This window comes from Solanum stenotomum, unplaced genomic scaffold (genome assembly GCF_019186545.1).
Source record: "Solanum stenotomum isolate F172 unplaced genomic scaffold, ASM1918654v1 scaffold7940, whole genome shotgun sequence".
Taxonomy (NCBI): Eukaryota; Viridiplantae; Streptophyta; class Magnoliopsida; order Solanales; family Solanaceae; genus Solanum; species Solanum stenotomum.
In genome coordinates this window covers 9,342-23,132 of record NW_026036940.1, presented here as the reverse complement: position 1 = coordinate 23,132, position 13,791 = coordinate 9,342, and the positions used below count along the sequence as shown (strand labels likewise).

The following is a 13,791-nucleotide window of genomic DNA, read 5'->3' as shown; positions in this document are numbered from 1 at the left end:
TTTAGTTTGGTTTTATATTTTTTAAAATTGATAATATTTAATTTGATTTTAATTTTATTTTAAAAAATAAAAAAATAATTGAACTGAACCAATAAATTATATATGTATTTTTTATAATTATATATACGTAACATATTGTTTTTATGCGAAAACTGCAACACAGTAAATTAAATTGTTGAATAATGTGAAAGTTGCAGCATTTAGTGGGCACTTCACATGCTTTAAAATCCTTCTTGAAGTGTAAATGTGAACCTCAAACCTCTCTTTGATATTTCAATTGATTTTCTGTTTTGAATCTTCTGAAATTCTTGTAGTTTTCTTGATTTTTTTTTTTTAAATTAAGTGACTACTCTTTTCTAAATAAAATAACTTCTAAAACAATCTCTCTTTCTGGCAAATCATAGAAATCAAACATAAATTGCATGCATCAAATTATTTACCCACTTCAATTGATCTCTTTCGAGCATCAATCAAACATCTAAACTACGATTAAGTTTGCAACCTTAACCTATGAATTAACCCCATGCTAAATAACCTAAATACATGGATGACCATCAATAAAATAGAGCAAAGCACAAGACCCACTACATTAAATCAACACCCAACCCCATAATCACACCTCTAGAGTTGGGGTTTTAGCCACACATCACAAAAAGCAAAGAAATTATACCTATGATGTTACTAGCCATCAATTGTGTAGAAATTAAGCAATCTTCAATACCCACTTCGATTTCAACCTTCAATTGTCAATTACAAGAGTGTTTGAAAACCTCAAAACTAAGAAAATAGTATTTTTTTTCAATATCCAAAAACTAACTATGAAATTAGAGAAAAGATTTGTGTCTAGATCTCATATATATTTTCTCTCACTTTTGGGCTATTTATAGTTTCCCCAAAATTAGCTCAAAATTTCATGCGCTAACCGTTCGGTGATATTAGTCGAGCCCGCCTAACACATTTGGCAGATCGTTATTCACTCTTTAGCTCGCCCTTCTTTTGCTTCAGGCTTCAGGTGTTTGAATCTCTGTTGACAAACTCAATTGAGTCAGCCTTTAGCATTGGCGAATCGCCGATTATCACTATGTTCGCCAATTCAACTTTCATTTTTACTCAAAAGTTTGTCACCTTCGGTGATGGAACTACAACTCACCCAATCTACTTCGGCGAATTGCCATTTCAATTTTAGTTTCTCGACCTGCCTTGAATATTTACAATTATGAACACTGTCAACTTGGACGAGGTCCGACCAATTGGGTCATCCACCCTTTTGGTTACTACGAGTTGAGAGTTTGTACTCCTTTCAATAATTTTGGCCTTTTTTTCATATATTTATCCTTGCCTTGTCCTTTAGCATTCATAGCTGCAAAATATCAAAATGTCATCAGAATATGATATAAATAGGCATTGAGAACACTAATTGTTGAACTAAAAAAGGCACAAATGAGTGAAAATCTACCACTCATCAAATTATTCCAACTTTCTTTCTGATGAGTAAAATACTGAATAGTGAATATAACATTCAAACTAGCTTAGATGCTGAAATTGTTAGGGGTTGCTTGTTTGTAGTTGTGTTGGAGTGAGTTATGTCAGTATTAAATCTATTATTGTGTTTGGTACTTGGATAGGAGGTAAGTTATTCATGTATAAATTAATACGGTTTTTTTTTTTTGCAATTTACAAAATCTGCATAACTAATACATGTATTAGGTATGAAAAAATATATGTATTATTTTGTGCAACATAGAAGGTGGAATTGCTAATACATGCATAGTTAATTCATATTAATACTTGCACGACTCTTACCAACTAAGGGATCGTTTAGTAAAATGTATTAGAAAATCTAAGACTTGTATTAGTCAAGGTATTATTCAATGCTTTGTTTGGTAGGATTTTCAACTTATATAATACCTTTTTCAGTATTATAGGGTGTATATAATTAATAAATAGCAATCATGGTATTAGGGCATTCCCAATTCATAACACCAAATTTTACACTAAAATAGTGTCAACGCCATTTGGTATTCACACCAAATTTAATGTGATACTATTTACTCACTAAAATAGTGTTGGGTTGGAGATGGTCTTAGCAACAATACAAGACTAATTACATTAATAAGCATGACTAAAAACAAAACAATTCTTAATACACCAAACCAAATAATATATAAGAAATACTCTCAAATACTGTATCTATTCACTGTTATCCTTATACACTCTATCAAATGACCCTGTATTTGGTGGTAGTGTTAGACGCCAAAAGAGGAAGAATAGGTGTATGAAAACAAAAAACTCATTAGTATATGAGGTGTGTTAGCTGAAGTGAACTTAAAGGTGGTGTTTGATCATGATTTTTTTTTTTTTTTTTGGAGTTGAACTTTCCGTAATTTTCACTAAGAAATTTTTTTTTTGAATTTTCAAATGAAACATAGACAAACAGCTACTAAGTGTACACCTTAATTAATTGAAGGCAAATACTATTTTTTTTTATTTTCTATTCTACTATATTAATAAAGGGAGTTTAGGTCCAATTATAATATATAATATTCAAGATTGGGACTTTCTTGAATATTATATATTATATTTATTATATAGAAGAACTTGGGCATAAACTCCCTTTTAAAATAATATATATATATATATTGATAATTATTGTAATTTTTAATACTTTTTAAGTCATTTGTAAGTGATATATGTTGCTTCCTTGATTGAGACTTTTCCATTTGTGACATATATATATAATTTTAAAAGGGAGTTTATGCCAAGTTCTACTATATAATAAATATAATATATAATATTCAAGAAAGTCCCAATCTTGAATATTATATATTATAATTGGGCCTAAACTCCCTTTTATAATATAGTAGAAAGAATATAGGATTTTAAAGAAAACAGCTTACCAAAATTTTAATAAATTGTCTTAAGCTACTTACTAAAATCATCAATATAGAATTAACTATAGGTTAAAATAGAATTGGAAGCAAAAAAAAATAAAAATAAATATATATATATATATATATATATATATTTCTATTTCTATTTTTTTTATATAGAAGAGTGAAGCTAACTAGGACGACCAAGGGCAAAAGAGTCATTTTGCTTGATATTATATATTATAATTGGGCCTAAACTCCCATATATATATAAATATTATATTATTATTAATTATATAGAAACATGAAGAAGAGGACGACCAAGGGCAAAACCGTAAATTTAACCTGACATGACACTCTCTCCATAATTCTAGAACCCTCCATCTTCCTCATTAGCACAAAATAGACTCCAAATTTTCTAACCCTTCTGAATAGAAGAATCGAGTTCTTCCATCTCTCTTCCTCCAACCCCAACAACAATGAATCATATGATTCTTCATAAGCCTTAAGAGTGAGGTACGTTTTTCTTACAAATTTAACAAATTTCTTTCAGTTTTCTTCGAACTTTTGAATTTTACCCTTGAAATATAGGTTTGATGTCGTTATTATTCTATCTAATTATCTTCCCCAATTTTATAATTGATGTAAAGTTTTATGTTGTTCTCACATATATATGCAATATTTTTAAGCCATGGGCTGAACGACCAAGGGCATAATCGTATTATTAATTATATTATTATTCAAGGCAAATGATGAACACTATGTCGACTTCTAGATCAGTCATTCATATTATCTCTTGTGTCAGTGTTCCTTCAAGTTTTTTCACACGGTTCAATCAGCTTTCAAAAATTTGCATGAACTTTTTAAAGTGTAGATCAAAATTTCAGCAAAAAAATTCACACCTGGGTTGGCTTATTATGAATTTTTTCTAACTCTGAACCCAAATTCCAGTTTCGTTGACAGTTCTTCTGTCATCGATTCAGCTATAAACATTAACATGGAGATTTGAACGGTTATCACTAGCTTCATCTGTGTAGTAAATTGTTATTATCACCAAGTCAGACCCAAGCTTCACCAATGGTGAATTTCAAAGCTTTCTACCAAAAAGTTTTTTGATTCCATAGGTAAATTTCAAATTCCAACTTCAAAAGACGGCACCAAACAATTTTCAGCTACCAATTTCGCTTTTAGAGATTCCAAGAGACAACATTAGAGTCTCGAAATGCATATCGACATGAAGCTTCTCAGTTTAGTTTCTAATGATTTACTTTCTAAGGTACGCTTATTTAGCTATGTTGAGAGTGTTTAAATTAGATGCACTTACTGTTCTTCTAAAAAATGTAACAAAGATATCAAAACAACTTAAACCGTAGAAGCTATGCCTATTGCACTATCTAAATGTTATGATTAATTATTTTTTAGGTCAATATGCTGCATTCTCAAAGGGATTCATGTGTCCTTCGTCATATTTCTCGAGATATTCAATGATGCTTTACTCAATGGTTGAATGTGCATCATCACTCGCTCGACTTAGACCAGGTAAAATGCTTATGCAACCTCTTTCTATTGTGCTACTTCGGCAGCCATATTTGTTGAGAGTTGTAGCCTATAATTGAATCTAAATATTCATCGACTACTATTGCAAATGTCATGAGTCCAGTATGGTCCTTATGAAGTAACCTATATGAGAGAGACAAAAGTATGGTAGATTTCTAACAGTAAAGGTGATTTTTTGTGAGATCTTGTTCCAAAATAATTCATGTAGGATGTTTAAATGTTTGATAATGGATAAAAACGAATCAGGGACAGAAATGTCCATTATTAGGTGGCCTGTTTCACATGGTTAGTAGTCCGCCAATCTTATTTAACACATGTTAATCTACCAAAAGAAGTTTTAACTTGTGCAATATGTGTTACATTTGTAAAGAAGATATGGAAAGAAATAGCCACCTATATCACTTTTTGGTGGCTCACAGCTTTGAAACATGTTTTCGAACTTATTTAATCTAAAAATGAACAATGTCATACTCAACAAGGAGTTATTGTTAATTTGTTATGGTATATGAAACAACTTAAGCATCATAAAGGTGAAGAAGATTTGCTGCACAATACAAAAAAGAGAGAATTTTTCGATCTTTTGAAGACAAAGCAAAACACATCAAATTGAAATTTGTATGTTGTCTTTTTGGTGTCGTAAACTTCACTTGTGTGATTACACTGATTATTTATTGATGTTGTTGTTGTTGTCTATTTAGTGCAGGTAGAATGTATAACATAGTGGTGTAAATATGATAAAATTTGTTATTACATTTTAGTGATTTTTGATGTATAAAATGCATGCGACAAGAAAATCTATTGACGTCTAACTCAAACTATTGATGGCTAACCCAAAGGGCTAGAAAAAATAAGTAGTAAACAGGTCGTGCATGGTGAGACGACTAACATATAAAAAAAGGGTATGATGCAACAGATTAGGAAGGAAATTAAAGTTGTTTTTGAAAGAGCATGGAATCGATTCACGACAAACTATTAAAGTAAATGGTCAAGTTATCGTTTGGGTTGGACTCCCATGTTTTGTCTACTCTGATCAATCCACAAATTTACTGCATTTTCAATTTATTTTGGATTTATTTGGCCCAAAGCAACAAGTCATGTGATTCTTGCAATTTTTTTTTGTTGCTCTTGCTATTAAAGTGCTTTTGTCGTGAAAATTATTTATGGTTGTATAAATTGGAAAATCAGGCGTAGACGATGCCTTAAAGTTATAATGCTCAGTTTCTTTTTGGGCAGATGTGGTATTTGCTCACAAGCTTGAATAGAATATATTTATTTATATTCAAACTCACTACCGCAAGTGTAATATGCTTCACATTTCCAATATATCAAGTATTTTGGTTCAGCTAAGACAACTAACATGAGTGCAGAACAAATATGGATATTTGTTAGTGCTAATTGTCCCAGGTACGTTATTCCTCTTTGTCTCTAATATTATGAAATGACAATACATGAGTTTATCATTGATTCTACTTATTTACGAGACTTGTCTGACAAATTTTTCAATGAAAGGTGTACTTCATGAAGAGTCTCTTATTACTTATCCAAAAAGATATAGGTCATTTAGAGTCGGTTTTGAAAATAATATTGTTATTCTAAAGAAGTTAAATTTGTTTAGAGTACTAATTTTGGCTATCTGTTTCCTGGAGTTATTGTCTAAAAATGACCAGAGATGTCTCAGATTATTTTTTGTTGAGTAGAGCTTAACATTACTTTAGATATAGCGAAAATAATTTTAAAATTTTCAAGTAGTCTAAAGATGCTTTTAAAAGCACTATAGGCATATAATGGATTTACTTTTGTAATCTTTTTATCATTATGTCATTGTTTGGACCTTTCTTAGTTATACAAAGTTTCAAGTTTCATAATCCTATGTTGCTTGGACTCTTCAAAAATGTTAATTGGTGCACGCTGAATTCTCCAAAGATAGTGTATTTTTGTAGAATCCAACATGGGTGCATCATCAAAATTGAAGAGTCTGCACACTTCACCTCTATTACTTTTCTCTTTTTTTACTTTCAGTTTTCAAATAATACTCTTTAGGTGAGCTCTAGAGAACAGATTTAATAGTAAAATTTTGCATGATAAATTAGCTAGATTTCGTTTTTCTATGAAATTAGTTGGTTTGAGTTTTTCTTTTACTTGTTTCAACCTTTTCCTTTGTGCTATGTGTAATTGCAGGCATAGGTCATAAGCTAAGTTGCACAAAAATCGCAATCTTGAATATTCATCTGTATTTTATATTTTTCAAGCTAGCAAAATTTACTGTTAAGAGGTATAATGTTGGCAAATTCGGAAGGCATTAGATTTTGAATTTTGTATTATTTGTTGTACGATTAAATGCAGTAAAATATTACGTGAGAATTTAGCTGACTCCATATGCTACATTTTCCTCACTTTGTCGTGATACATTTGGTATTTGGTACTAGGTAACAGGTAAAACTTGATCTATATGCACAATTTTAAATGCAATGTCCATTGCAAGCAGATCGATTATCTAGCATGAGTGGAGTAATCTGACTCCATATGGATGAAAACATTAATAATATACATGTGTGCTGTCTTAAAATTGAAAATGAGTGTCGGGATGCACATGTTTATTTTACTCACCTTACCTGATAATGTAAAGTTGAAGGTGCGACTTATTTGTATTTTCATTGGAGTTGATGTTGTGAAATTTGTTAATGTCGTATTAATATTTTATAGCAGTCACTTTGATTTTTGAGCGAAAAGGCCCAACACATGATATAATTTTCATACACTTTGACAATGAGGAAGAAAATAAGATCTTTTATGATGAGCTTGAGCAAGGGAAGATGGAAATGGTTGATCACATCCTATTTACTTTTTGCTCCAATATTTCCCGGAGAGATCTATTGTTCCAAAATTTAATCACGCTGTTTACGGTCACATTCTCTTCATTGTTTGCTCTAACATTTCTTGAATTTTAATTGAGATGTTAATTGAACTCGCTTTTGAAGTAGTATTAGTTACTTGATGATGTATTGATTCTTGATTATGTAGCATAGAATAAAGATCAATACTTAAAGAACAGTGACAGAGTGTGCTTTACAAGTATATTATATGTTATGCACTCTATGGAATAATGTTTGATTGCCTCCTTATTATATTTTTTATTTGATGTGGATTTTTTCTTTTGGGTAAGTTAAGAAATATGATCTGTTACTAAATGATGGATGTTGTGATTTTGATATTGTGGTTATTTAAAAGTATATATTGTTACATTGAATCTTGAACATATTTCATAGGTAGAGCAGACACAAATAATTTTATATTAGCGTTTAAATTATTGAGCCCGTGCTTATCACGGGCAAGAATCATCTAGTTTCTATTATATAGAAAGGTGAAGACAACCAGGACGACCAAGGGCAGTTTCGTAATTATGCTATTATGCAAGGGTAAAATAGTAATTAGCATCATTGGTATTTTAGCAAACCACGCTTTCTTTCCATTCCAGATCGTTCTAGATCCTCTTTCTTCAGCTTCCAATTCCAGAATATTATTATTATTATTAACAATTGCTATGGCCTTAGAGCCAAAATGCTGGATCATCTCCCTCAAATCCATTCTTCTCTTAGCGATGCAACTTATGGGGTATGAGCTAAATCAACTATTCTGTTGAAAATCCCAATTTGAAACATATACAACATATAAGAGAAAGAGATCTGATAAAACATAAGCTCCAAATATGTACCAAGCTAGAAAAAAATCTCTTTCGCTGCCCGGACGACGAGATATGTCTAGAAACATCCATAAGTAGACGCTTTATCTCTATTTTTCTCTCAACTTTGGTCGACGCTTTCAAAATTGGTGTCTTGCTCTTCACACTGAACACCTACTTGATTCTCTTCATCTTCACAGCGGGTTACACGTTAGGTCTGTTCAACTTTTATTTTTTTCCCAATTCTTTATTATTATTATTATTATTTTTCATGAAAAATCAAAATTAGAGTGCATCATTTTGCTAATTTGTTGTTATTGGGGGGAATTTGGTTAATGGATCCACAGCTAAAAGAAAGGGTGTGATGGAGTTTACAATTTGTTCAAAAGTAGTTGTGTTGTGAGTTTGGATTTGGTTGCTAAGTGATTTTTTTATTTTTATTTTTTTCAACAATGACATTCTGATGAAAACAATGCCACAAAAATAGGCAAAGCTGGAAAATTAAAGAGCATAAGATACATTTTTTGGGTTAATCTCTACTTCATTTTGTTAATTCTTCTATTTAATGTTGTAGTTTACAGATATTTCTATTTCTTCAGCGGATGCTCAGCTAGCAATATACTGAAATTGAACCTGTTTTATGTGTATGTTCCGCACTAAGACGAGCACAACATCACATCTTGTCCAAGTTAGCCGTTAATTGCTTCATTGACCTACCACACCAAGAGACTAAGGGCACAACCACTTGTTCCAACATATAAATTGCTAGACACTTAATTGGTATGATCATTCTTCTAATTATATTTTTCACTTGTAGCAAGATTTAATGGAGTATGCATATGTGGTTTTCCTGTTGAAAGATTTCTGAGGTGCACCAGGTGTTTGAGAAAATGTCTAAGCTAGAAAAAATCATACTTCGCTTACACTTTAAGTAAAATTTGGATTCCATGCACTCCTTTTAAATCCCTTGAATATTTTGAATTGTACCATAACTTGGTATTTTCTCATTCCCTCATTAGTGAATGTTACCACTTCTCATGTTATCATTACATGTGTTGATCCCTTTGCTAATCGTCTGTTATTTTATTTCATTTGAAGTGTGACACAGTTGCTTGTTTCTCCAATTTTAATGCTTTGTTTAAGTTCTTTTGAAGTGTGACACAGTTGCTTGTTTCATGAAAATGTATGGCCTTCCATTAAGATACTTATTTATTTATTTAAATTAAATTTTCAATTAGTTATCAGAAGATTGAATTAAACAAGAAGCAATTTGTAGCCAAGTTGGACTAGCAACTTGAATAGATATTCTTTTTAGGGATAATACATATATTTGACCTTAAACTTGGCTTCAAATTTTAACTTTGACCTCCAACTTTCATAGTGCACAAACAAGCACTTTAACTATCCAACCTTTTAATAAATAAACACGCGATTTTTGGAGCCAAGAGTGTGAAATGCAATCGCTGCCACGTGTATTAGTGAGCCACTCAATGGTTGCCAACTAATTAAACACTTTACACGTCCATTTTAGAACTAAAAAAAAAATAAATTAATTAAGGGTAGAGTTGTCATTTCAGCATTTTTTTCACTGTTGTGTGCCTAAAAATTACTTCTCACTCGCGCAAAATGCGTGCACGTCACGCATTTTGCCAGGTAAGACACGCGTGTTTATTTATTAAAAGGTTGGATAGTTAAAGTGCCTATTTGTGCACTTTGAAAGTTGGAGGTCAAAGTTAAAATTTGAAGCCAAGTTTAAGGTCCAATATATGTATTATGCCTTCTTTTTATCATGTCTTTTTTCACTTGAAACTTTTATAATAATTCTTAATAATTGGCATATGCTCTTTTAGGTCAGAGGAATTCTGCACTATAGGATTCAAGATTTTTATTCTATACTACATAAGAAGATAAGAAGATAGATTCAAATAGTTTTCTAAGTCATCCCAAATAGTTTTCTAAACTACCATGATTATTTATCAAGAGATTTCTTAATCAACCATGATATAAGGTGTTTCTAGCCGCTAAAAGCTATTTTTGTTGTAGTAGCATGACCATGCTAGAAATACTTTATATCTTATCTTTTGATTTACTCGCTGGTAATCTGAACTTTGTAGTATTCCAAATGTTATGATGGTTGCTTGGTTCCTTAGAAGCCTTTATTGCACTCTAGACATTGTATATGTGCTTGGAATTTTTTGCAATTTTGTTTACTTGAAACTGCCTAGATTGGCAAACTTACAAACCAAATGGTTTCTCATAAAATAAATAAATAAAAAACTCTCTCTATATATATATAGAAAAGGATGTTGAAACTCTAGCAGCGCCACAGAAGATGGAAGAATACGAGGTTATCAGTATGAGGTATGAATCAAACTCCCAATCTATCAATTTAGCTTATAACAATCTTTTTATGAGGATCATTATGTATGAAGTACAGTTGATTTAGAGATTGAATTGTGATATGAAAACTTGAAATTTGTTGGCTTTCATTTCACGCATTTTAATTGTGTTTTGGTGTCTAATTGATATGTCCTAAGAATTATGATGGTGAAGTTGATCTATTTACTATGAAAACACGATTGATGTCATTGTCTTTCGAATTTCATTAGTCTGTAGTGGTATTTGGTGTTGTTTCTGTCATTGAGGAAAATTTATATTTTAATTTCTTGCATGAAATGAATGTGACACAACATTTACAGCGTATCGAAAGCATTTAGACAATTATGATCTTAGTGTGTTCGTAGGAAGTGGGCGCAAAATAACTTCCATCATATTAAACACATCATTTTTAAACTTTTATTTAATTCCCAGACTAACATGTATTAACAGATTCACATCTAACTTAAGTAAATGAATTGAGGACAAGAAAGACTGAATTAAGTAGTGTAATATGCAACTTATTACAGTAGTTGTTTTATATGTTTTCTTTCAAAGACATAAAAAGAGAGGTGAGCAAAAAGACAAATTTCTTTTTAGTGCTTTAGGATCTAATTCCTTCATCTATAGATTTTATTGAAATTTCTATAAAAGTAACTCGGTGGTTCTGTTTGTTAACTTTAGCAGAATTTTAAATAAAAAGAATTTTTGAATATTCAAAATAAATGTGGTGGGGGTGAAGTGATGTACTCTTTTGTGTAATTGCTAAGGAAGACAGTGACGAAATTTATGCTTATTTCATATTGAATTCAATTATCATCACATCGTAAATGGTAGATAGCAACATTCATAATGAATTTGGAGTGCATGTGACATATGAAAAAATCATAAAAGTGTGTATATCTTTGAAAGGAGACGACAACTTTGGGTTTAGGAAAGTGATGTTCTCTTCCAACAGTCACTGGCCAAGTTGGTGTTCGCCATCTTCTCTGAGGTCCTGCGTGCTTAGCTATGATTGTAAGTGTTCCTTCTTTTCTTTATTTATACTTCTTTAATCTGCATTATTTAGATTCTTTCGAAATATCGATTTTTCAGGTGATTCCGTGTGTTGTGTGGTGTCATGTGTGGAAATTTCTCTTTTTTTTTTTGGAACTCGTCACAATAACTCTGATTTTAGACTTTCCTTCTTTACTGATTCCTTTGTTTAAATGTTGTCCCTCTTCTTTTTGTTCTGTTAAGTTACCATAAAGTGATGTTGATTTTGCATTGTTTTAGACATCTGCAAACAGTGATAGTAGAGTAGGAGCTCTGCTGTGATTTTCTATTCTTTGGTTGTGACCTCTTCTATGCCTTTCTTGTTATGTATTTATATGTGCTCATGGTTTATATGTTGATTGCCTTGTTCCTGATTCTCAAATTTGGAACAGAATGTTTATCCAAATTAAGAAAAATTCCTCCCCTGCGATGGTAGCTTTCTAAATGGATTAAATTGTTGTCTCCCTGTCACCTCAAATGTATAATTGGCTAAATATTTGGCTTATGTATTTTCTTTTCTATATATGTGTTCAATGTTAACAATAGTATATTTCATTAGTGCTAGAGTGTCTTACACAATAATTTACCTTGTAGTAGGTTTTTCAGTAGTAATGAGGTTGTCTCAATTGTTACTTTTGAAGTACTTCCATCAATAAATACTAACTAAACTTTCTGTCCTCCTTTACCTTTTTATCAAACAGAGAAGTAAATTCATTGGCCTTTGTCTTTTATAAATCATCGATAACTTTTTCATGTCACCTTCTATTTAGATATTTTACATTACTAATGTAGCTATTGTATAAAGTTGGTGAAAAAATCAGTTTTGAAATCTAAATATCATAGTTGATTCTTCTTTTTTGGAGATATATATTTAACAAGTGGTAGTTTTTCCATTTAGTTCACGTCAGTTTTAGATTATAGGTGGACACTAACTCACAACGCAATGACTCTTAATGTCAAAAAATTCATATATATTGCCTATTGATAGAAATGAGTATCTAAAATTTTACTTATCTTAATTCACTTGGTCAAATCTCCTATTTCTCAAGATCTGTAAGCAACATTTTTGTCAGGTTGAGGCAATGCAAATATTGGCAACACAATTAATCCCCAGATCCAAGGCATAATATCTTAGATTGCCATGTTGATCTTCCTAGAGATAATTGTTTTGTTGTTTTTTCTTTTCAATTGAAAGGTAAAATTCAAGATGGATTCTCACCAAACCCAACAAGTTTCTTTTGCTTTAACATGCTTTCTATTAGTTTAAAAAAAAATATAAATGTTGGAATAACTACGATAAAGGTTTATGTCATGAAATGGGTACGTCTTATGGTGCTAAGACTACTTCAAATATGAGACTTTGAATACATGTTGAATTCGTAAATATGATGAAAACAGGTGCTGAATTTGATACATGAAATGGCCTATAAATCTGGGAAATAGTGAAAGTAAGAGATGAAATTAGACTTCTCCCACATAGCATAGGCTTTTGTTTTGGTGCTTTAGAATTTATTTCAATTTTGAAGTGTAATTTTTTATTCAAGTAACTTATGTGCACACCTTTTTTGAATCATAAAGCCATTTTTTTTTAAAAAAAGCTAAGCTTGTGAATGTATAGACAAGAAAGTAGGAGCAGTAGAAACATGAGGAGTGGGAAATGTAGCAGAAATTTTGTAACCATTTTCTCCTCATGTGAAAATGTGCACAAACCTCTGGTGTTTATAAGTTTTAATATCTTGGTTCTAATACGTGGTTGGTGACTCACTCTATCCTCTCTCTTTTTTTTCTTTTTTTTTTAAAAATCAATATTCATGATTTTCACTCTTAATTTTACATTTTTAGCTACAAAATTTCTCATTTCATCGTTCTCTCTTGATTAAACAAGGGAGAGAAGGTGTAGAAGGATCAAGAGAATTGATTATGATACAATGTGGTTAATAAGAAAGATTTATGTGCTAGCTTTTGAGAGAAAGAAGTGACAGTCGATTCAACCAAGAAGCGTAAGTGGAGAGGAAAGATCCCTATAGATACTTATCTCATTCCATTTCAGTGGCTGAACCAGTAACTATCTCTGTGCATAGATTTAATATTGACGAAGTTTGAAAATTACAAGCAACGTGTATCCTTAATAGATATGGATTCTTTTTTAAAAAGAAAGTTTTTGATAAAATTGGAACTTGTGNAATATGATCCATCAAATCCATTTAAATCTATTGTGTTAATGACTTTTTCCATTTATTAATTTAGGTTATTTTAACCATTCAATTTAGTTAA

General features: G+C 31.0%; 1 long non-coding RNA gene across 1 annotated transcript; it reads left to right on the top strand.

Moving 5' to 3' along the window:
• The first annotated feature begins 3,231 nt into the window (after positions 1–3,231).
• On the top strand, positions 3,232–6,067 carry LOC125853037 (uncharacterized). The gene is made up of 3 exons (XR_007445110.1): positions 3,232–3,386; positions 4,293–4,409; positions 5,661–6,067. It is a non-coding gene; the product is annotated as an uncharacterized LOC125853037 (long non-coding RNA).
• The last annotated feature ends 7,724 nt before the right edge of the window (positions 6,068–13,791 follow it).